This window comes from Arvicanthis niloticus, chromosome 3 (assembly GCF_011762505.2).
Source record: "Arvicanthis niloticus isolate mArvNil1 chromosome 3, mArvNil1.pat.X, whole genome shotgun sequence".
Classification (NCBI taxonomy): domain Eukaryota; kingdom Metazoa; phylum Chordata; class Mammalia; order Rodentia; family Muridae; genus Arvicanthis; species Arvicanthis niloticus.
In genome coordinates, this window is record NC_047660.1 from 19,365,114 (window position 1) to 19,388,449 (window position 23,336).

At 39.1% G+C, this 23,336-nt stretch overlaps 1 long non-coding RNA gene across 1 annotated transcript in view; it reads right to left on the reverse strand.

The window, feature by feature from the left end:
- Positions 1-16,532: 16,532 nt before the first annotated feature.
- The window catches only part of LOC143441655 (uncharacterized), a 72,388-nt gene continuing 65,584 nt past the window's right edge, over positions 16,533-23,336 (reverse strand). Inside the window, exons 2-3 of the long non-coding RNA XR_013109229.1 lie at positions 21,350-21,445; positions 16,533-19,424 (exon numbers count right to left, since the gene is read on the reverse strand). This is a non-coding gene — a long non-coding RNA (uncharacterized LOC143441655). The remainder of the gene's footprint in view (positions 19,425-21,349; positions 21,446-23,336) is intronic.

The following is a 23,336-nucleotide window of genomic DNA, read 5'->3' on the forward strand; positions in this document are numbered from 1 at the left end:
TAGGTATGAGCATAATTGTGGATTTATAGAATGAATTGGGTAGTGTTCCTTCTGTTTCTATTTTGTGGAATAGTTTGAAGAGAATTGGTATTATGTCTTCTTAGAAGATCTGATAGAATTCTGCACTAAAACCATCTGGTCCTGGGCTTGCTTTTTTTTTTTTTTTTTTTTTTTGTGGGGAGACTTCTAATGACTGCTGCTATTTCCTTAGGGGTTATGGGACTGTTTATATGGTTTATCTGACCCTAATCACTATTTGCAGATGATATGATAGTATACTTAAGTGACCCCAAAACTTCCACCAGGGTACTCCTATTTCCTTAGGGGTTATGGGACTGTTTATATGGTTTATCTGACCCTAATCACTATTTGCAGATGATATGATAGTATACTTAAGTGACCCCAAAACTTCCACCAGGGTACTCCTAAACCTGATAAACAACTTCAGCAAAGTGGCTGGATATAAAAGTAACTCAAACAAATCAGTAGCCTTCCTCTACTCAAAGGATAACCAGGCTGAGAAAGAAATTAGGAAAATGACACCCTTCACAATAATCATAAGTAATATAAAATACCTTGGTGCAAATCTAACCAAGAACTGAAAGATATGTATGACAAGAACTTCAATTCTCTAAAGAAAGAAATTGAAGAAGATCTCAGAAGATGGAAGGATCTTCCATGCTCATGGATTGGCAGGATTAATATAGTAAAAATGGCCATCTTGCCAAAAGCAATCTACAGATTCAATGCAATCCCCATCAAAATTCCAATTCAATTCTTCATAGAGCTAGAAAGAGAAATTTGCAAATTCATTTGGAATAACAAAAAACTCAGGATAGGGAAAACTATTCTCAACAATGGAAGAATTTCTGGGAGGGATCACCATCCCTGACCTCAAGCTGTACTACAGAGCAATAGTGATTAAAAACTGCATGGTATTGGTACAGAGACAGGCAGGAAGATCAATGGAATAGAATTGAAGACCCAGAAATGAAGCCACACACCTATGGTCACTTGGTCTTTGACAAAGGAGTAAAAACCATTCAGCGGAAAAAAGACAGCATTTTTAACAAATAGTGCTGGTTCAACTGGAGGTCAGCATATAGAAGAATGCAAATTGATCCATTCTTATCCCCTTGTACAAAGCTCAAGTCCAAGTGGATCAGGGACCTCCACATAAAAACAGATACACTGAAACTAATAGAAGAGAAGGTAGGGAAGAGCCTCAAATACTTGGACACGGGAAAAGTTCCTGAACAGAACACCAATGGCTTATGTTCTTAGATCAAGAATTGATAAAGGGGACCTGATAAAATTGCAAAGCTTCTGTAAGGCAAAGGACACAGTCAATAGGACAAAACGGCAGCCAACAGATTGGGAAAAGATCTTTACCAATCCTACATCTGATAGAGGGCTAATATTCAATATATATAAAGAACTCAAGAAATTAGACTCAATAACCCTATTAACCCAGATAATAAAATAATCCTATTAAAATGGGATGCAGAGCTAAACAAAAAATTCTCAGCTGAGGAAACTTGAATGGTCAAATAGTACCTAAAGAAATGTTCAACATCCTTAGTCATCAGGAAAATGCAAATCAAGACAACCCTGAGATTTCACCTCACACCAGTCAGAATGGCTAAGATCAAAAACTCAGATGATAGCAGATGCTGGCAAGGATGTGAAGAAAGAGGAACACTCCTCCATTATTGGTGGGATTGCAAGCTGGTACAACCACTCTGGAAATCAGTCTGGTGGTTCCTCAGATAATTGGATATAGTATTACCTGAAGACCCAGCTATACCACTCCTGGGCATATACACAAAAGATGCTCCAACATAAAACAAGGACACATGCTCCACTATGTTCATAGCAGCCTTATTTATAATAGCCAGAAGCTGGAAAGAACCCAGATGTCCTTCAATAGAGGAATGGATACAAAAAATGTGGTATATTTACACAATGGAGTACAACTCAGCTATTAAAAACAATGAATTCATGAAATTCTTAGGCAAATGGATGGAACTAGAAAATATCACCCTGAGTGAGGTAACCCAATCATAAAAGAACACACATGGTATGTTCTTACTTACTTACTTAGTAAGTACTAATCAGTACTTACTGATTAGTGGATATTAGCCCAAAAGTTCACAATACCCAAGAAGATACAACTCACAGACCACATGAAGCTCATGAAGAAGGAAGACCAAAGTGTGGGTGCTTTGGTCCTTCTTAGAAAGAGTAACAAAATACTCATGGAGCAAATATGGAGACAAAGAGGGGAGCAGAGACTGAAGGGGTTTAAGACCCCATGGGTAGAGCAACAATACCAAACAACCAGAGGTACCTAAACTACCAGCCTGGGAACAAACATGGGCTGGAACAAACCCATGGCTCCAGCTGTATATGTAGGGGAGGATGGCCTTGTTGGGCATCTGTGGGAGAGGAAGTCCTTGGTCCTGTGAAGCCTGGATGCCCCAGTGTGGGAGAATTCGAGGGTGGGGAGGTAGGAGTGGGTGAGTAGGTAGAGGCATACCCTCGTATTTACAGGATGAGGGGGGATGGAATAGCATCTGGGGGGGATGGGAAAAGGGGATAACATCTGAAATGTAAATAAACAAGATATCCAATAAAAAGTAAAGTTGTATGACTATAATACAATGTAGTACTTGAACAGTAGTTATTTATACAGTGTCTTAATGTCTAGAGCTGACCTATGATTCAAAGTTTATGACCTTGGATTTAAAGTCTATGTTCTAAACATACATATCTTCAACAATACATTCTAAGAGAGAAAGGGAGATGTAGATGTGACTATATAGAGATAGAGATAGATATGTAGCTATTGCTATCTTTCAATTCAGGAAGTCAGAAATAAGCAAAGCAATGTACCTGTAGAGTTCTTTTTTCCTGGAAGGTTCAGAGAAGAATGTCTTTTTCCCTTCTTTAGATTATTGAAGCTTCCCACCTTCCTCAGTGTCTTAGTCATTGTTCTATTGCTGTGAAGAGACACCATGTAAAGGCAACTTAAAAAAAGAAAGCATTTATTTGGCAGCTTGCTTACAATTGTATAGGGTTAGAGTCCATTCCCCTCACAGTGGGGAGCATGACAGCAGCCATCCCTGCAGCAGGTCACTGGGGCAGAAGCTGAGAGCTTTCATCTGACCCACAAGCATGAGCTAGAGATCAAGAGAGTAGGAATGGTGTGGACTTTTGCACCCTCAGAGCACACCCCCAGTAACATACTCCTCCTAACAAATCACACCTCCTAATTCTTCCTAAACAATTCTACCTACTGGAGAGTAAGCATTCCTATATATGAGCCTACTGTAGTGGGATATGTCCCACTACATTTGTATAAAGCTCTGTGATTGGGCTGTATGAGAGGCAGAGTGAGGGGCTGGAAGGAGAAGGAAAAGGAGAGGAAGAGGAGGAACTCGGGGGCAGAGATGTGGGAGCAACACATGTATCGAAAGCAGTCCTGGGTAACAACTTATATCTAGGGTAGTTAATTGGTTAACACCTCTAATTGTGTGGGCATCTTGTTATTTGAGCATTACCAAATATATAAAGCTATTGGATAATCGTTAAACATTAGAGTCTCATTTCTACCCGGAACTGCATGGATGTAGGGATGGTCTGGGCTCAGCCAAGCATTGTGGAGACAGCATGGCAGATTGGCAGAGCCATCTTCCAAGCTAGCATCTCCTGGGTGGCAGGGCCAGTGCAAGTGGCCTGAGCCAAACAACATGGAGAACACATGGCCACTCATGGCCTTAGGCCTTGCCTAGTCAGGAAGATGGCAGCCTCATACCACAAGACAGATCGGGTGCTGCCGTTTTAAAATATTAACATTAACAGCTTATGGAGGTCATTCTCATTCACCACCACTCTTGGTTTCTGAGTATTCTCTCCATTTTTAGGGACCCTCTATTTGAACTCCATTGGTCCTGTCACCAGTCTTCTTTTTCTGACTGTTCCTCGTGCCTACCTCTTACAAAGATCTTCGTGATACCACTGGGCCCTAATTCATTATTTTAATCACATCTGCAAAGTCTTTTTCACTAAGCAAGATAATGTATCCACATATCTATATCAGGACCATAACATCTTTGAAAGACATGTTCATCAGCCTACTTCACAAAAACCTAGGTAGCCTGTGGACTAATCATGCTGAGATGGAGGCATGTGACAAGACCAAGGAGGCTGGGGATGCTGTGCAGAGAAGGAAGTGGAGAAGGAGTCTGCTGCTAGGCCAGGATAGTACAGGCATCTGAGCATCCAGTTTATAAGACAACAAATAGACTTGCAACGTGCAGAAGGATGGGCAGGTGGAGAAGTATTCATTCCATTGAGACCGTGATTTCTGCCAGCCCTTCTAGGTCCATGCCCTAAACAGCATTTAAGCCTCCCAGAGACACCACAGTATTTGAAGCACATTCCATGTGACTGAATCTCTTCAGGAGGGGTAGTGTATAAAGCATAATGATTTATTCAGAGATTGCTATCAATTAGGCACTCTGAGTGGGAATTTTATACAAGTTTAAAGTCAACACAAATAAAAACTAAAAAAAAAAAAATTCGGTTCAAAACTGAATACATTTGGTTTGGTTTGGTTCTTGTTAGAGTTCTTGTTAGGAGTTTACAGTTTCTGTTGTGAATTTTTCCTAATTAGATCCAGCCTGATAGCCACAGGATCAACATGTTATGGGAACCCCTTGAGTCTTCTATGCATGTCTACTTACAAAGCTTTAAAAGTCTAGTGTAAAGCTAAGCCATGTTCTTATGACTCAGGGAATGTTAAGATGGCAGAAAAATATGGAAAGCTTCACACACCCACATTCTCACTCACACACTCTTTTGTCATGATATAAAAACATTTAAAACATATAAAGGCATCTGAATAAATTGGAGGCCCTTAAAATATGTTATGTATACTAAATGTCTCCAGAACTGTTTTTAAACAGCCACTGTGATCTGTATATTGGAGTAAACAGGCACATTCACTACCCTGCATCACAGGGAAGAGGGGAAATTTATTCCCTCAGTTTTTTTTTTCTTTTCCTTTACAAGCTGTGCAACCACCGGGAATCACCCAACTTCCCAGAACTTTGGGTTCCTCCCCAGGAGGAGAGAAAAAAAAAAATTAAGAGATTGCATAAATGCTTCCCACTCAGTCAATACCTGTTTAAATTTATAGACTCAATATTGACATGGTAAACCCCTACCATGAGAAATTTGACACAAACTTTTAGTTCTACTCAAAACAAAATGTTAGGAAGAAGTCAGTGTCAGGATTCACATACTGTCCCATTAAATCTAAAGCTGAAACAGCCAGAGAGAGAAATGAAGTGTCAAGAGAAGCACCTGACTATTACCACAGTCTCTTCCTACCTGCTCCTAGATGCTGCCTGTGTAGTATAATGCTACTGTGATAACTTCTCAGGAGTGTAATGCTACTGTGATAACTTCTCAATAGTGTAATGTTACTGTAATAGCTTCTCTGAAATGTTGGTTGCATTTTCCAGAGATTGTGAAGACCTAGTAAAACAAGAAGAATAGCAGTCACCTGACCCACTTCGCAGAAGTATTCTAGAACTACGTACGTGTATGATCTTAGATCTGCAAAGCAAAGAACACACAAGTAAGCGTTTTAATGTCTGCCAAAGACAAACAAAGAAATGTTTAGAAAAGCATTTAGAATATAGATCAAGCAGAGGATTGTGGGCCAACAGGAAACAGGAAGCAACTCTGTTACAGCAAGTCTCTTTCTGTAGGTTTTCTTGCCAATACGTGTTTTACCTTGCAGTCTCCCTTACTGGACTGGAGACCTACCTGGCCTGCTCACTTTCGGAGATCACCCCAGCACTTACCAGTTGCACATGAAGAAAAACAAGGCATGTTTTCGGAGAACAGATGGGTGTGTATGTCTGTAGGCAGTTCTGTCTTCCTAGAATTACCAGCTTGTTCTAACAGAAGGGTTTAGGAAATGGAGTGAAGGAACAACTCTGTTCAGACAAAGCAAAATAGCATCATTTCTTCTTCATGTACAAATGGAAACTACATGGGAAGCCAGAAGCTGTGCTAGTGCTACTGATTACAAAGTCAGGGAAATGTCTACAGTTGTCTTGGACCAGCTGGAAGTAAGTTCCTTTAGATTTCATATGTGGTTAATGAGGACTGAAGCAAAAGGAGACATATTGTTTTTCATCTAAATCAACCAAATTTGCTCAGGGGTGCAACAAAAAGTCTTTTAAAACCAAGATATCATCTAAGTGCTCGAAGCTTAACTGAGACAGACAATGGTTTTAAAGACAAAACAAAGTTTAAAGGGTTCATTAATTATTTTTTATCACGGATGTGATCTGAACTGCTTAGACCACCAATGAGGTTATTTTTTTTTTTTCCTTCATCCAAATCAAATATAGAAGGTGAAAAATCTCAGTAATTTTCTTTAGAACATGGTAAGAAGTATGCAGTGTTTCAGGGAAAACCATATTCTCCAGTGAAGTTTAAATAAGAAAATGTCTTCCTTCTGTAGCTTGCTTGCTATTCTGTATCTTGTCACTAAATGGTGGAGAAAAGCTTGGTGTACTTCCACTTACTAATGGACAGCTGTCCTTTGGACCTGGTGTACCTGTTACAAGAGACTCTAGGGAAGGTAAAAACCAAAAACCATAGTCAATCATTCCTGAGTTCTGCTCTACAGAATCTACTTAAGAACAGACAGACAGGCAGACATCCACATTGCTCAAACACTTCAGGCTTTGCAGTATCGTAACACATTAGATGCGGGGGGGTCAGGGTGACTTTGCAATACCTAAGAGTGAAGCAGAAGAGTTCATGCATGGGGTTAAGGTTGAAACTCTCTGCACTGCAGGCTCTCCCCAGGGTAAGGCTGTTGTATGCAAATCTACACGCATCAAACATTCACACATGTATGACCGTTACTCTTTCAGGCTTCCTGCAAGAGTACTAAGTATCCATGTTGAACGAATTCCTCTATGTGTGGTTTTGGAAAAATAATTGAATGGCTTTAAGCTTAAGTTTTGAGGTAGGAAAAATCTGTCTAGACTGTGCATCTATTTAATCTTAGACTGGTAAGATCAAAATCTTAAGTGATGCTGATCACTCTAGGAACGCTAAAAGACATGGTCTCTGGATATCTGTACAAAAGAAGCAATAAAGGCATGCGACCATCACCCCTCAAATAACCAGTTAAACATCACAAATAACCATCAAGATGTGCATGGTAGCTTTACTTTAGAATTGATTAAAATGTCTCTGTCATTTCATTCTGGTCTTATGTCTGTGTGTATACTTGCTGGAGAATGTGATGAAGTAACTTGAACAAAACAGGACCAGAAAAGGTAACAGAATGAACTGGATGTCGTTTCTTTATTCCCAAACTGCTCTACAAGATGCATAAGCAAATAACCAGTTTAGTTAAAGCTGGTTATTCAGCTCAGAAGAGAAGCAACTAACTAAATTTCCACCAGTTTCTGTTAAAAACAAAACGGTGATTTCAATTATGTACAAAATGATACAAGCCTTGAGTTGCAAGCCCTTCTCCAGAGAAGCTATTTGGCCACAGAATCTACCAATTATTTTCTGCTAAAAGACAGAATTATATTTTCTTCCAAGTGACACTAGACAGAAATCACTCAAACTCAAAATAAGACAGCTTGGGATGTAACCAGATTAACTTAATTGTATAAGCCAATTTGCTTTTCTATTGTATTATAGAAACAAGCTGCAGGACTTCAGCCTTTGTGTACACATTCAGTCATATGCAGCTCCTCAGCAATGCTGGTGTGGCATGCAAACACTTAAGAAGCAGGGACGTTGTCCATTTTTTAACTACATAATAAAAGGGAGGGGGTGAATTTTGATTGTATACTCTCTGCCACACCAGTTCGACTCTAAAGAATATTTATACTTTTTCAGTTGATTTTCACAAAAATAAAACCTTTACTTTTAGCGTTCTATATCACAGAGCCACACAATGAAAAAGGACTCAAAGTTACAGAATGCTAGTGAGCTTCAAAAATTCAAATAGCCAAAGCTATTTCCTATTAAATATATGTAAGCCTTTGTTGACATTTTATTTTCTGTCTTAGAGACATTATAAAAAGATATTTTACGGAATTCCTCTTTTCCAAATACAATTTGATTATATTTTGGTAAATATTGGTTTTCCTGGTTATATTGCTGGAAGGAAAGGTTCAATCTGCTGGGGGAAAATCACAGTACTTAAGCAGATGTTTAAACATCTGTTTCTTAGTAAACAAATAAAACCAGCGTTCCCGCATGAAACGAGTGTCTACTGTGTGACATTGCTTATCCTGTGTTGAGCAGTTGGTTATACAAATTAGAGGGTAAAGCCAGGGGCTTGGAAGAGGTCCAAAGGTGAGGCAATAATGTTCCCGGTGGCTGCTTTTGGGCAATGACGACACTGGGGTTAGAGCCGACTCCGTGTGTGTTCAGACTCAAGTTTATATGAGTCTTAGTGAAAACAGAAACCAACGACTTTTCAGAAGGGCTTTTGCAGACTGCAAGCAAAGGTTATGCTTCAAGCAAGTGAAGGAAGGCATTCTGGCTTATGTGGAAGCAGTCAGAGAACTGCTTGCCTGTCCCTGAGGAAGAGGTTGATGTAATGGCGCCATCGCCCTCAGGCAACCAAGCTAGAGAGAAAAACCCAAGGGGCTGTTAGCAGACCTGACACTGCTTTTGCCAGTTCTCATGTGGGAACACATGAGTAGGGAACCAGAACAGAAACTGCTGCCTGCACAGATACAGACCTCTGCTTGGGCAGAGGTGCTCGGTAAATGCTCACCTGTGAACGCTATCCCAGTAGAGTTTCAGTGTGGAACACCTATGGGACAATGATCCCTCTCTTGCCCAGTTCGGGGACCAGCCTACAGAAGAGTGTCGGACTGGAATCCCAGACTCCAAGAAGAGTGTCAGACTGGTCATCAGCTGTGTGACAGAGCTGGCCTCTTTCTCAGTTCTGCCTCCCAGCCTCCTATCCATCTCTTCGATCCCTGTCTCTGAGGTAGGTTTAGTGTCAAGGCCTTTCTCAAACACTTAGTCTCCTAAACTGCCTCCCTTCGTGTTTTCAGCCCAGCCCTCAAGAATAATCTTTTCAAGGTCACAATTTGTTTTTCAAATATGAAAGTATGCATGTCTAGAAGAGAGATGTGAAAGAAAAAATGGTAAAAACAGTTCAAACTATACCCCCTCCCTTTTTGAGTATCGATTGCCTTAAGAATCCCCTTCCTGAAAGGGCATTCAGAGACCTGCCCCATCCCATATGCAGCCACCAAAACCAGACACTGTTTCTGATGCCAAGAAGTGCTTGCTGACAGGAGGCTGATATGGCTGTCTCCTGAGAGGCTCTGCCAGAGCCTGACAAATAGAGGCAGATGCTTGCAGCCAACCATCAGACTAAGCATGGGAACCCCAATGAAAGAGGGGAAGGACTGAGGAGCTGAAGGGGTTTGCAACCCCATAGAAAGAACAACAATATCAACCAACCAGACCCCCCAGAGCTCCCAAGGACTAAACACCAAGCAAAACATACACATGGAGGGACCCATGGCTCCAGTCACATATGTAGCAGAGGATGGCTTTATCGGGCATCAATGGGAGGGGATGCCCTTGGTCCTGTGAAGGCTCGATGCCCCAGTGTAGGGGAATGCTAGGGCAGTGAGGTGGGAGTAGGTGGGTGGGTGGATGGGGGAGCACCCTCATAGAAGCAGGGAGATGGGGGATGGAATAAGTGGTTTTCGGAGGGGCAACCAGGAAAGGGGATAACATTTGAAATGTAAATAAATAAAATATCCAATTTCAAAAAAAGAATTGCCTTTCTCTTCTGAGGTCAGCTCCAGATGTGGCTGTCATAGTCTTTTCATTCTGTGCTTACGGGAACATATGAACATAGATAATCAGGCTATGAATACAGTTTTACAAATTGCTTTTTGTTTTCTTTGCAACGGGTGGTTTTCTACATCACTACACATGAACCTGCTTCTTATCTGCCTCATGAATTACTTTGAGCGAATACTCTGTAACCAACTCTAGTATTTTCCTGTTGAGAGATCATGATCATTTTTTTTCTATCCCACAGATGTTGTGTCTCTGTAACAAGGACACACAATGATAAAGGAGATTATGTTAAAGAAATTCTGATTTACTTTCTTTACCATGATGCAACTCAAAAGAACATACAACATCATTTTTGATTAGTTCTTTTACAGCTTGGTCTGAGATCGCCCCCCTCACAACCCCCCTACACCCACACATATGCAGCAGAGAGCTGCCATGTCTACGTCAGTGGGAGAGGATTTGTCTAATCGTGATGCCCCAGGGTGGGGGAGTACCTCTCAGAGGCAAAGGGAGGTAGGGTTGGGGGAGGAACTCTAAGAGGGAGGACCAGAAGGAGGGATAGCATTTGGGATGCAAATAAATAAATAAATAAATAAATAAATAAATAAATATTGAAAAACATGTAGTACACATTAATTGCAAAAACGGTAGGGAAGCATTCCTTTTAAAAGATTATATCATAATGTGGTTAACAGAGAATAGCTTTTTGCAAAAGCAATCAACTTTCTGTCATTTCTTTAAGCCAAGAGGAAACTATGGCTACCACATTTTTCAGAACATGTCATGATGTAACTCCAATTAGGAAACAATTTATTTTGTCCAAGGGGACAAAGTAAATGGCTCGCAGTGAAAGTCATTTCACAACTGTCAGAGATCTAATCCAATGGAAATAATTTTTTCACAGATGGGTAACTCCCAAGAGACTTAATCTCTTCAATCTTCTTTTGGAGAATCTGCATTTTAAAAAAATCGTTGCAACCCAGAAAAAAAAATTATGTTCAGTTACACTGTAACACAGAAATATAGAAACAAAGCTTTAAAAAAAAAAAAAAAGAATATTCAACAACCCAGACAGAGTATAGAGTGTAACACTGAAACTCATAGTTGCTAATAACACTTCTTTCAGCAAATATTCTTCGCTGCTGACGCCACGCAGGTTCTAGAAAGAGAATATGCAGAGAAGGCATGAAAGACATACCTCAAGATTATAAGCCTAATCCAAAACCCAGGCAATCCGAGCCCTCCTCCCTGCACCTTCTGTATATAGTACAAAACAACATTGTGGAAGAAACAAATGGAGATGTTCACGAGTCACTGAATTATTAATGCCCTTCACACTGGGAAGCTAAATGATGAAATGCTTCCCAAATTAGCTTGACATGAAGATGTGGATTTTGCCATCCACTAGGATGTCATGGTAGCCACTGAAGTTCTTTCAAGCAGAGATCATACATAACTGACTGGAGTGTGAGAGGGTCTGCCACGCAGTTCATAATGAAGCTCATGTCAGCTGGAATCAGTGGGCATCACCACCCCCATAAGTAGACACACACAGATCAGTGTTCCCAGAGGAGTCCCAGCATCTGTCCAGACACCAGAGTGTCTGCTCCTTCAAACTGACAAAGGCAATTAAGCCGGGCATAATTTGTGCCTTGAGCATACAATTATTCCCAGGCTGAGCCAAGAGCTAAGATGATGACATTTCTACTAAAACTGCCTTCTTGGCCTTTAAGGACTGTACAAGTTCCTTTGTTGCATGCTCTCATCTAGGTATGATGTCATGCTCTCTCCACAGAACCATGGTTACTCATTGTCTTACATAACACATGTTCATGTTTGTATCTCTTACAGTATGTAGCATTCTACCTAATACCATGTATACAGTAAACATAAACAGTATATATTCAGTAGTCATAATAGGAAAATCCTATTAAGCATCAAATGCTATCTTGAATAATATAATATAAGTAACTAGGAGAAAATATTCTTATAAGTATTTCATACTTTAAGATGGTATTATTGTAAAGTACAACTAAGTCATGGTTACTAGAAATTTTAAAACTGCTACACAGGAAAAAACAGCTTGACAAGCTTGCATAAACTGACAATAGGTCTTCTCACATTCCTTTGGATAATTATACTTCTTACATTACATACAAAATAATTGTCAAGAAAAGGGGGGAGGGGCAGAACAATATGCACAGAATATTGAACCTTGAATAAAATGTGATGCATTTATTTGCATATGTAATTATACAGTTATAGATGAAGCTTATCTCTGAAAGAATAAGTAAAATAATCACTAAGAAACTACTAAACTATATGTGCCTTTATACATGTTTTTAATATGCCCTTCAGGGATAAGCAGGAATAACACATCAAACACCCCAGAAGGTGGGGGAGGGGCAAGCCAGATCAGTTAATCTGGTTATGAGTTACTCAGATTACTGTGGTTATCACTTACTCCTTAGATTAAGCCACATCAGATTTATTGTTCCAAACTCTCAATTTTGGTTTTTACTGGCCTTTAGAAAGAATTCTCAAAAAAAGAAGTTGATAAGATTTAGGCAGAGTGTAGGAGCCTTGAGACTGCATTTGCTTATATGGAGATTTTAGCTATTAAGTCATTGATAAGCAAGCTACATTCCATATAGCCACGTAATGGTGTCCAATACTGGGGTTCCCAAGAGATCCCCTCTTTATGATTTCTTCTGGAATCCATCAATCCATCAGCGATATCTTTGTAGGCAGTTTTCATGCAATATATGTATTTCAAAACACATATGTCATTCAGAATCCTGCTTCCTTGACATCTGTATGTCATAATATGATGTTAGCAATTAATGTGCTTTTTCAATGAAAATGAATTTGTAACATTTTATTTTATCAATTCTATTTAATATATCATATGTTCCACTGCTGGACATATAGTTATGTCTAGTTCTATTCCAATATAAATTATTCCTTAGTTGCTACTTAATATTGCCTTTTCCATCTATTTCTTCAGGATAAGAATACACTCTTGTAATATAGCTGACTTAATGAGGTCACTGAAATTCTATCCTTTAAGCTTTATGCTCAAAAGTATTGATTAAAATCAGCAAGCTAGAATATGGAGACAGAAATGTTACTGTAACTCTGTGCTATAAGCATAACCTAGGTTATTCAGAGCAGGGATACTTGAAGTGGGATTCCAAGAGTGGACTTCCTAGGACCCATATATCCCCTCGATTTATCTGCAAACCTTTGTGGTCATGTATATATCTGCATCTTTCCTTATGCAAGTCCATCAGTTTCATTGTAAGCATCCATAATCCAAAGGGGTTAAATATGTCTGACATAGGTATATGAACCAAAATCATGAGATAGAGTGCATTATATATAACACATGAAATTTGAAATAAACTAGTCAACAATAACTGCATACACCGTATTTTATTGCAGTTGCTATTAAACTATACTCACTGAAATAATGACCTCTCAACTCATACAAATGTAGAATTTTTTTTACTTCTAAAAAATAGAATATTTTTCTGATTGATAAGGTCAGTGATGGTCAAATGGTGTGAATAACTCTGATTAGGAAGTTCATCATTATATTATTTTCTCTTGAGCAACTCAGTAAGGTTATACCTAACTTAATCTTTACCAATTTGATTGTGGTCATTTTATCTTTCTTGAGAGACAAGGTAATTTATCAAAAGAAAAATCACCTACGAAAACTTACTATGTTTTATATATCCTGAGCTAAAAACAATTAAATTTTTATCAATGCACTATGTACCAAATACTCTATGTAGTAAAAATGACTTAGTCATTTTTATGTGCATGAGTGTTTCACCTACGTGTATGTGTGTGCACCACACGTATGTCTGGTGCCTATGAAGCCCAGAAGATGTTAACAGATACCCTGGAACTGGAGTTTATGGCTAGTTGTGAGCGTCCATGCAAATGCTGGAAACTTGACATATGGTCCTCTGCCACAGCAGTGTAAGAAACAGACTGATATGGCCCATTTTCAGTACAGATGCTTTTAGGGTTCACTGGAGTTACAGGCAAGCAGGGGCACAGGGCCACTACCTCTTTCAGCTAGCTGCTGGGTCCTGCTTGGGTCAGGACTTTGACAGCTATAGAGGTAGTGTGTTATGTTACTGATCCCAGGATCAAATCATCTTAAGCCTCAGACTGTTCACTGAATGAAGTTTTGTGTCCTAGCCCAAAGCGATGGGAAGTTTGAGAGTTGCAAGTCTCAGCCTACAGAAGAAGAGGACAGGAATGTTTCAGGTTTGGACAGTTTCAAAAACACTGTCTTACACCACATCAGCAGGTTGGCCATTATTTTCTATGCTGGTATGAGCTGTGCATTAAAAACGGCTTTGTTTTCATTGGTGTTTTGAATTATGTATTGTATTTCCAAGAACAGCAAATGTTCTTACCACTGAACCATCTCTCCAGCTCCATACAAAGGGTTTTTTTTTTTTCAAGATTTATTTATTTATTTTATGTTTGTGAGTACACTGTAGCTGTCTTCAGACATACAAGAAGAGGGCATCAGATCCTATTACAGATGGTTGTGAGCCATTATGTGGTTACTGGGAATTGAACTCAGAACCTCTGGAAGAGTAGTCAGTAATCTTAACCACTGAGCCATCTCTCTTGGATTTTTTTTTATTAGATATTTTATTTATTCACATTTCAGATGTTATCCCTTTTCCCCATTCCCCCCACCACATAAACCCCCTATCTCGTCCCTCCTCCTCTTTTTTGCTTTTATACCATTTTAATTTCATCCAAGTATTAAGGTCAGTTCTAGGATGAGGAACTAGCAATACAATAGATGCAAATAGTCAAGAACAAGCAAGACAATAAACACAAATAGTCAAAGAATAAGTGAGGCAGTAAACAGAGTCTCGTGATCACTATTTCTAAGGGCTTATCAGGAAGATCAAAATCTCTGAGCCTACTTCCTTGTCCTAGCTCAAAGTCATTTTCATGCCTGAAGCCTACTTCTTTATTCTAGCCTAAGATTTAGATTCCTACTTGAAATTATTTCTTTGTTCTAGCATAATGTCAGATTCCTGCCTGTAGCCCATTTCCTTGTCCTTGGCCAATGTCAGATTCTTGCCAGGAAGCCCCAAAAGCTCTCCACTGCTCCCCCTTTTTGTTTTGCATAAACAAGACTAAGTCTGTCTTAGGTCATTCTGACAAGAATGCCTTCCTTACCCATTATGGAATATGCATTATCAAAAGCAATGCACTGCTGTCTTAGGTCTGTCTGTAAGGCTCTGCAGAATCTTACCTACCCATCCTTGGCTTGCCAGCCTGTTAAATTATTAACTCTGTCTGGGGATCCACTTTCAGTTTCAAGTCATGTATTTGGCTGCCAACATGTTGATGTTGTTAAAGACAAGCTTTAACACGATAGGCAGGAATAAAAGTATTCCCAGGACAAAAAGGGCTAGCATGATCAAGCTATAAATGCCATTCTTGAAGCTTGAAAAAAATGGAAATACTGACCTCTAGCCATGGATAATTTTATCAGCATTATCTGCAGCATAAAAGCTCAGCAGAACAGCATTCTTTAAATTCATAATCTCACTATGCAAACTTAAAACATTCAGAGAGGTGTTAGAATTATGCCAAATACCCTACAAGTGTCTTTAAACTTTTTTTCTAATTATAATGACTATTATTGTAAATTTTAGAAGTAACACAACTCCACTGGTATTTGGCATGACACTCAAGATCTCTCCTAGATTTTTAATGATGAGTCTGTAGAAGCATTTCTTTTCTTTCTTCTTTCTTTCTTTCTTTCTTTCTTTCTTTCTTTCTTTCTTTCTTCCTTTCTTTTTTTGAGCATTTCTTGAAATTGGCTTATGGTCTCTATTTAAAACACCCCTTGATTGTTTTCACCAAAAATATTTTTGAATAACTTTGTTACTGTGTGACCTACAATCTGATTCAGTACTGTTCTTACAGACATAAATAATCAACCTACATATAAAGCAAACTTATTTCTTCAAGTCCACAGGGCAATCTTATTTCCTATGTTAATATATTCCTTAAAAAATGCTTTGGAAGTGTTTGACAATGCCTATTGATTATGGAAAAAGGACCACGTAACAACTACATTCTCTTTTCAATATAAAAATCCTAAGGCTGAGCTCAGCTCCTGCATCTGTAAAATGGAACCCATTCACATCTGTTTCACTGATTTAAGAATTAAATGAGGTACATACATGAAGTCATTTAATTAGCCCAGTATATAACATATCACAAATATTTGATAAGTATTTATTTATTATGTTTGAGTATGAATTGGCCACCCATAGGAAATTTAATATAGTATATATACCAGATTGAAGTCTAAAATAATCTCCCAAGAATTTGTGATAGATTTTACAAAAATAGATCTATTTGTAAAATCTTCAAAAAAAAAATATGGAGAGATAGCAAATTCTCAATATGGAGAGAGAGAACAGATTTTACAGAAATAGTCTTATTTGTAAAATGTAAAAGCCTCAAGAAATATGGGGAGAGATAGCAAATTCTCATATGAGGAAAGAGGACAAATAAAGTCGGATAAGCTGCTAACCCACAGCCACGCATAGTGCTGACAACACTAGATAGAAAGCAGACCCTTGAAATGTTTTATTTGTTTTATTTCTAAGAATCTAAATTTGGACAAAGTACATCAGATTTTATTAGGTGAAACAGATGGCATTAAGAAATAAATGAGTTACAGGAATATCATGTTATCTTTAAATAAAATAAAAAGAGGTTTTAAAATGAGTTAGTAGGACATAAGAAGCCTGCTACAGAAGGGACTTGGTTTAGGAGATGTGATCAATATTTGGGCAGGGGAGAGCAATGGCAGTGGATACTGAAGCTGGCTCAGACTAGACTGTAAGTAGATAAACCCTTTTTATCCACTTTTTTTAGTATTATTATTTTTTTTTTTTGATGGTTAGATGTGTGTGTGCACAGTGTCTGGTGCGCGTGTCTAAGCCAGAGGACAGCATGCCGGTGTCTGTTCTCACTGTCCACCTTGCTGAAGCAGTTTCTACAGTCCACTCTATGCTTCTTAGTCCTTGAGCTTCTAAGTGATCCTCCCATTGTTGTCTCTCATCACTCCCTAGGAATCCTGGAATTACAGATGGATGCCACCATGCCTGTGAGTTCCTAGGATTGAACTCAGTCGCACAAGTCTACACAACAAGAATTTTTACCTGTTTAGCCATTCACTGACCCCATAACAATTCCTTATAATCTTGTTTTCTGAAAACAAGCCAAAAAAAAAAAAAAAAATCTGACACTTTAGTATAATCTACAATTAAATAGAGGGAGGCCATTTGTTTTCATTTTTACTTGCTAAAGCTGTTCTCTGATGCTATCACAATTCTTGGTTATTTTTTCTGAAAACCAAACAAACACACAAACAAATGTCTAACCTTCCAGTATAGTCTACAATAAAGTGAAAAAGTGTTATTTTTAAATTTTTTCTTTCAACATGTTGATTTTCCCATTTTTAACTAATATTATTAGTTTTTAACAACATTTATTAGTTGCTAAATGATTAGTCTATTCCTAGATTTTTTTCCTGTCTGCCAGAAATTTAAATGACGTCAACTCCTTTTGAATCTCTTTTATCTCTTTTCTATGGTGCAGTTAACAATCATCACCAGAAGAACTGAAATAGAGGAGATAAAACAAATAGCATAGAAAGAGAAGAAGACAGCTTGAGAGACAGCTCAGTGGTTAAGAATGCTTGCTGCTTTTCCAGACAGCCAGAGCCAGGTTCCCTGTCTCGATAGGTAACTTCATATACATGCATACGTATGTGTGACACACAGATATATACATATATTTTTTAAGAAATGGAAGACAGATATTTTTCTTTTTTTTTTTTTTTACAGGTAAAATTAAGTTAAGGTAAAATTTGTGAGTTTAAGCATGAAATAATTAGAAAGATTGTAAAACAAAAATAAACCCACCTTCAAGATATGTTAGTTGCTAGAGTAGTAAGTAGTTACAAACAAGGCACAGTGAAACCACTGAGCTCGGCTGCTCCGTGGGTAGAGCATGCTCTATTAGGGGGACAAGCTGCAGGGCTGTCTCTCGGTGGGAGAGAACAAGAGAGTTTTATTTGATAGGGTTAGAGTTTCTGAGCTGATGCAGGCTGCTTTGGTTAACTGGGAACTAGATGCCCTTTGCCCAAGGGAGTTGACCTTTGGGGACAGAGAAGGGAAGCAGTGGCTTTCCTGAAAAACAGAAACCCATTGTGATGCCTAATCTTTGTTGTCAACTTGACTACATATGGGATTAACTACAGCCTAAAAACCTGTTCTGGGTTGAGCAGGTCGCCATTTTAGGATGCTATCAGCAGCACCGCCATTTTGAGGTCTGCTTTGTGATCTAAAAGGAATGTCTCATTTTGAAAGGTTCTCAGAGGATGTGACCTGTATACATCTGTTTTTATTGTTGTTATGAAATGAGACTTTATCCATTTGAGGAATGTTCGTGTTCCCAAAGAATGTAGAAGGTATTTTGTAGGAGATTCCAATGTCTGAATCTGTGACTCCAACTCGAATATTTGTGAAACCTCCTTTCTCCTTAACTAGGACAGACTCTAAGCAGTAGAGACCACCAGGAGAGTATCAGTGGGAAGTGCTGGCTGAGCTAGTTGACACATGCTTGGAGCAATTCCAATCAAGTCACAGAAAATATTCATAACTTAGAAAATAGTCAAGGTTCTGGGGTGATGACAGAGTTATTAAAGTGCTTGTGCCACAATCATGAAGACCTGAGTTCTGATCTGAAGCACTAAGCAAAATGCTGTGTTTCGGGATACAGGCCAATCATCAGAGCTACTCAGTGGAGAAAGGAGATCTTGAGCCAGATAGCCTGGCTGAATGAGTTCCAGGTTCAGTAGAAGACCCTATCTTCATAAAGTAGAGAACAGTTGACCAACTCTGACCTCTGACCTCCACATGCATCTGCACACATTCATGCACACACATAAACATGCACATACACACAAGCACCTAAGAGCAGCAGAAAAAGAATTGTGCTGAACAGGAATACAAGGTTTCTAAAGATTCGTGATGAATGGCTCATTTTATGTTTTGTATCTCTGAAACCTTATTCTGAACACTGTATTTTAATCTATTTAGTCACAATCTGTTGCCTGTATTTCACATACAACACCCACCCATATAGTAAACAGGACTAAGGCATATTGATAGTCACAATCTATATTTCTGCTGTGTTGTACTCCCCCTACTCCCAAATTACAATTTCCCAATTCTCTAGGTTCTTTCAAACTCTTCCCAGGTCTCCTTGGGGAGTCCACAGAATCAAATCTATTTTGCTTGTACTCCCTGCAAAGGAGAAGCCACGTGGACTTTGATCTGCAGGAAAGAGTTGAATTCTCACAGTGTTGAAGGTGAAGAGCTTTGGAGAAACTTCAGTGTGCTGAAGTCATGCTGTGCCATCCAAAAAAAGAGGCTGCTTCTTCCTTCTTTGCTTTGTGCCTAGAGACCAAAATAGAGATTCTTAGTGTCCACCTGTCTTCAAGAGATTAGAAAATCTAGGGCTAGAACAGAAAAGGTAACAAGGTGCTCTGATAAAAACCAGTGCTTCCTGTCCTGCATATGTTAGGGTGAGCTTTCTGGCCTGACTCTCTTCCTAAGTATGAGTGGCTTCCTAAGAGGCTTCATTTAGTCATGCATATTGGCTACTGACAACCCAGCCAGCAATCAGGCAGCCATATTTGAGTAAGACATACAGCTTTGACTCCAATAGGGTCTGTAACTATTCTGAAACACAAAACAAAACAAAACAAAACAGCGAAAACCAAAAGCAAACCACGAAAACCTTACCCTAAAACCTACTTAGCAGTTATTCTTAATTACAATTACATACTTAGGGGAATTAAGACTCAAAATGGCCTAGTGAGTAGAGAGCAGAAGCAAGGAACATTGTACACAATGGGCAACCCACTGATTTTGTTGTGAAGATGAACCAGCCAATGAATAGGGCAGGACAGAGATCCTCAAAGTGACACCTGCATAGACGACACTCTTTTTAGAGTTTTAAATTTTTCCTAAAATATATTTTGATCATACCCTGTCCCTCCCCACTAAGTTCTCCTGGATCTTCCCCAAATCACTACTCACCTAACTTCCTCTTTTCCCTCTCCTTCTTCACCCTCACCTCCCTTTCCTCCACCCCCCCCCCCCAAAAAAAAACCCCTCCCAAGAACAGCAACACTAACCATTAAAAAACAGGTCATCAAAAGACCATTAAGTCTATTCTGTGCTGGTCAGCTACTCCTAAGCATGAGGCCTGTCCTGGAGTGCGGTTTAGATACCCATTGTCACTACATTGGTGAAAATCAATTTCCCTCTCCCAGAAGCTGTCTACTGCAACTATCTTCTTGGTTAAAGGGGGGACTGTGTTCATTTCCCCTTCTCTGCCCTGGGATTTTGTCTGGCTTGAATTTGTGCAGGTCTTATGCATACTCTCAGAGTCTCTGTGAGTTAGTCTGTACATCAGCCTGGTGCTGTCTGGAAAATTATCTTTATGCATAATGTGGGAGGTTTATGGTAAACAAGGATGAACAGTTTTTGTATAGGCTTCAATAAATCCCCAAATATCTCATAATGTGTGTCAAAATATTAAAAAAAAATTTAATGCCAAATCCCAAAACATTTGGTCCCAAGCATTCAAGATAAACTCTACTTGACCTAAAAAGAGATTATAGTACAGGAGTCCACTGTGTGAAATCTTAACTGAAAAGTACAGACCACAATGCAAAACAGCAGGCTGTATTACAGTGCCAACTTCTGAGGACATTAACCAGATGTAAGGTACCTAGCATTCTAAGATGAGAGGTGGGGCTGGGAGGGGGGCAATGAGCAGGATGTATAGTGGATACATTAAAAAAAAAATGTCCATTGGCTTAAAGATAGGAGGTTACACTTTAATCTCACCAATATAGACTCTTCTCTTTTCCTATGTCAAGCTTACTATGTATGCTGTATAAAAAAAAGTATCATTAAGGGCTGGGGAAGTAGTTCATTTGGTAGAATGTTTGCCTAGGTTGCATGAAACCCTTAGGATCTAGTCCCAGCATGGGATAAAGCCAGTGACGAGGCATCCTTGTCTTAGGGTTTGTAGTCATGCACAAAACATCATGACCAAGAAGCAAGTTGGGAAAGAAAGGGTTTATTCAGCCTACTTCCACATTGCTGTTCATCACTAAAAGAAGTCAGGACAGTAACTCACATAGGGTAGAAACTTGGAGGCAAGAGTAGATGCAGAAGCCAGGAGAGGAATGCTGCTTACTGGCTTGCTTGTCTTGCTTTCTTATAGAACCCAGGACTCCCAGCTCAGGGATGGCACCACCCACAATGGGCCCTCCCACCCTTGATCACTAATTGAGAAAAGGCCTTACAGCTGGATCTCATGGAGGCATTTCCTCAAGGAAGGCTCCTTTCTCTGTGATAACTCCAACGTGTGTCAAGTTAGCACACAAAATCAGCTGAAATCCCTGAAGTGAAAGCAGATCAAGGTCATTCTCAGGAACCTAGCAAGCTCCAAATCATCACTGAATACATGATACAGCATCTCAAAAATAAGGGAAAAAAAATCAGTGTTTTCTGCAGGGAGAAATTCATAGCTTAGCACTGCCTTCTTGTGAACGCTGTGCTATCCATGTGTCATGGGTATGATTCGGCAAGCATTGATGATTATGTTTACAATGTGATTATTTCAGGAATATAATTAGCAGACATGGTTGCAATTCTGCCTTTTCAGAAATAATAATTTTGAATTCCATAATTCTACTTTCTACCTAGGGAAAAAGTTTAAAACCATGAGATTTTGATTTGTGGACATAATGGGAATTCTGACCCAAAAGAGATCAAACATAAAATATGAACAGTACAAACTAAGAAGGAAATAGAATACCACACAACAACTTACCTCACTAGATCTATACTAGTTATTTCTGTATTACAATTATGAACCATCTGATACAAGGGGCTTATGAGAAAAGAGGCTTATTTAGTTTATGGTTTAGGGATTTGAACTCTAAATAGCATAGACTCTGGGCCAAGCCTTTGGCTGCACTAACTGGTGGAAGCATGTGCCAGCCAATAGTCACATCTCCAGTCAGGAAGAAGACAGGAAGAGTAAGGGAGCATGCTTGCTTCTTTTACAATGACCCTTCACATGATCCAAAGGGCTCATACAATAACAACCAAGGGGTCCCACAAGAACTACCCCAACCCCCCACCCCACAAAGCTGACCCCACTTCTTAAAGGCTCATTAGCTTCCAGTACAAAGACCCTAGAATGGAGTCTTTCAGTCACATAAACATCTGAGAGAACAAGGCCCATCCTATCTCCTCTTTTAATTTATTTTTGCCAAATATGAAGGCTATATTTGCACATAAGATTTTTTTTTTCTGTACATCTGCAAGATGGTTTCCTGGTTGACTCATTGCCTTGGTGACAGACTATTTAAAATCCTATTTCTAGTCTGTCTGTGTGAATCTCAGGACCAAGATGATTTGTTGGTGCATTCATTTACAAAACAATCAAGTATTCGCATCACTTGCCTGGATGTGTCCTAAAGGATGACCAGTGCATTTAAAGAGACAAAGCACCTAGTGAGAGCAGTACAGGTCTAATGTGTGTGCTCGGGGCAGCTTTCTCTCTATTTTTGATCTTTCACAATAACCCTCGTTGCTATTAACATACTACATGTTTCTGCACTTAACTCTCCGTGAGAAACCTGGTTTAAATCCTAAACGCTTTGGCTGCATCTGTTCAACACAGAGCAAAATGTAGATCTGGGTAAATAAAGCTGGGTCATAGAAATCTAAATTACTTAAGTACGTACTTCTGACCCATGAAAGCTAAATAATCAGTCTTAATTTTTCCTTTACTAAAAGTAAGGAATTTGTTTTGGCTAACAAATACTAGAAGTAACTGCATATTTTATCCCCAATTCTTATACTTAATTAAGAGGACTCTGGGGTGATCATGAGGTGTTTTGGCTCCCTGTACAGCTTCAAATTTCCCACAAAGTAAGTGAAAATTAAATACAGTAGCAAAGTTAACTGGAAGGAGAACAAACGTGAGCAAAGTATAATGACACATGTTTGAAGAAGCCATGATGAAACCGCTGGCCTTGTATATTAAACGCCCCCCAAAATGAAGAAATTCAAAATTATATTGTGAGTCTAATAAAGTGAGACAGCCTATTATTTCTCAAAGCAGTATTGATTGGACAAGCACTTTAGATGAGAGCATTAATTAATAGATTTTGTTTATCTTCTTCCACCCTTCTTAGTCAAGAGCAGTCACAGCAAGCTCGGCAAAGCTATACAAACGCATTTCAACCTTCAGAACCCAGAGACAGTTAAGTTGGTATA